The following is a 2,665-nucleotide window of genomic DNA, read 5'->3' as shown; positions in this document are numbered from 1 at the left end:
TCCAGCAAGGCAGCAACCCCGAAATCCGTTGGACGTTGTCCGCGGCGGCTCTGATATTTGCCGATGGTGGGGTTTTCTGATATTTGGCGATAGTGAGGGGTAACTTTACGGTAAATTGACTAAGGGCAGAAAAGATATCTTGGATTGTAGCTGATTTTTATTAACAGTAATATTATACTTACACTATTTTTTCACACCATTTTGTAGGGGGCATATGCTATAACCACACAAATTTTATTATAATATTAGAAATTAAAAATAATTAAAAATTTATGTGGTTGTAATATTTCACATATATAATAAAAATTATGTAAAAGAGTAATGTAAGTATAATATTACTCTATCAAAATTCAACGGAATGGGGTTACTATATATAACGAAATTAGTGGGTTACTCGTTTGATTAGGCAAAATCTATGGGGGTTTACTATTAAGTAACCCATTAAATTTATTCATATAGATTATAATCTAATTAATTAACCCATCTTTAAAATTATTTTTATATGGTTTTTAAAAAATTAAGATAAGATCGACATAATTTAATTGAATTTACGAAATCACAATGATTTTATTAAAATATTTTATTGTTTAATTTTAAATTAAATAAACCTTTTCTTGATGGAAAATCAAATAATAATATATTTTTTTATTTTTAAGTTTAGTCAAAGGATTAAGGGAAAAAAACCATAGGGTTTGCAAATTGGGGCCTTTTCATTAAAAGGAAAAAGGATTAGTGACGGTAAAAAAGAGGGCCCTGTTGTGGAATAATTAACTTTGATGAGGAGATAAACTAACGAACAAAAGATAGAATGAATAAATAAAGAGAATTGAGAGTTGTGGGACTTAATTGATATCACTTAAAACCTCTCAAATATTTTACTTTGCTTTCAATTGAAAATGGTCATTGCATGAGAGGGATGGGGGTATTTTACATAATACACCCCCCTCTTTTCACCACCTCAAGTAAAGGCAGTGGATGGCCACCAAAGTTTTACAACACTCTCCCTTGGATATTCACCGCTTATAGATAAGTGTATTTAACCTTACTCAAGAAAAACCCAATAGAAAAAAACCTAAGTAAAAAAATACAACTATAACGTAAAGTTAGACGCACTTTAGTGGAACAAAATACATGTTTAATCTCATTCTAATGTCGGCGAGTTGGTGTAGAGCTAAATCTTGTCAACAGATTCATTGCAAATGTTATGTTTGGTCTCGTACATTGTATCAAATATAATAATGCACCTATTGTATTTAGATACTGTATTTCAGGACCAAGTACCTTTTCGTCGTCTTCTTTAGGACGAAATAGATCATTGTTAGGATCAAGAGACTGAACTATCATTGGGGTACTCAAGGGCTGAGATTTATCCATATAAAATCGCTTAAAGATCTTTTCAGTATAATTTGATTGATGGAGCAAAATTTCATCTGAACAATGCTTGATTTGCAGGTTGAGACAATACTTTGTTTTCCCTAGATCCTTCATTTCAAATTCTCTTTTTAAGTACTCAACAACTTTTGTGAGCTTTTCAGGAGTCCCTATTAAGTTCATGTCATCGACATATATTGCCACAATTTCAAATCCTTTTATAAAGACACACAGGCATATAGTATCATTGATGTATCCTTCCTTCATTAGATATTCACTGAGAATATTATACCATATTCGTCCTGATTGTTTCAACCCATATAATAATCTTTGCAATTTTATTGAATACATGTTCATTTTATTTGCTTCTGGCACTTTGAATCCTTCAGGGATTTTCATATAGATATCAATATCTAGTGTACCGTACAACTACGCAGTGACAACGTCCATGAGACACATATCAAGTCCTTTTAAGACTGATAAACAAATCAAGTATCTAAATATGATAACATCCATCACTAGTGAATACGTCTTATCAAAGTCAATTCCGAGTCTTTTCAAGAAACCTTAAGCCACTAGTCTAGCCTTATAACTAGCAATCTCATTTTTCTCATTTTGTTTCCTTGTGAATACTTACTTGTATCCTATGGGTTTCACATTTTCAAGCGTTTGAACTACATGTCCAAATACATTATGTTTTGCTATGGAGGTTAATTCTACTTGAATTACCTCTTCCCATTTGGCCAATCATGTCTTTGTCGACATTCATCAATAGAACATGGTTCAAACTCATCATTCATAATTTCAGTAGCTACTGCATATGAAAATATGTTATCGACAATAATTGTTTTACAATTCCACATTTATTTACTATGAGCATAGTTTATAGAAATTTCTTCATTTCTATGTTCTTGCATTCCTTCAGGGATTTGTTCCTCTTCAGTAGCTTGTGTCCTTTCAAGGACTATTAACTCTTCTGGAGTTAGTTTAAAAAATGTGGAATTATCTATTATTCTAGTGTTGTCAACATTAGCACCTATTTGGTTCTGAGCCTTTCATTTCCTAAGAATAGTATCCTTGGCTCCAATAGGCCTATCACGCTTTTGGCGTGTAATAGATGAATCGATCGTTGCCGCATGGATTGTTCATTGGTAGCATCAATTCTTGCTGGTGTATTAATAGCATGAATGTATGGCCTCGTTATTCTTGCTGCATCTGTAAATGCATCAGACATTTGATTGGCAATATTTTGCAAATGTATTATTCTTTGCACTTCAATTTCAGATTGAGATGT

Source organism: Pistacia vera, unplaced genomic scaffold (assembly GCF_008641045.1).
Source record: "Pistacia vera cultivar Batoury unplaced genomic scaffold, PisVer_v2 Contig474, whole genome shotgun sequence".
Lineage (NCBI taxonomy): Eukaryota > Viridiplantae > Streptophyta > Magnoliopsida > Sapindales > Anacardiaceae > Pistacia > Pistacia vera.
This window is presented reverse-complemented; position numbering follows the sequence as displayed.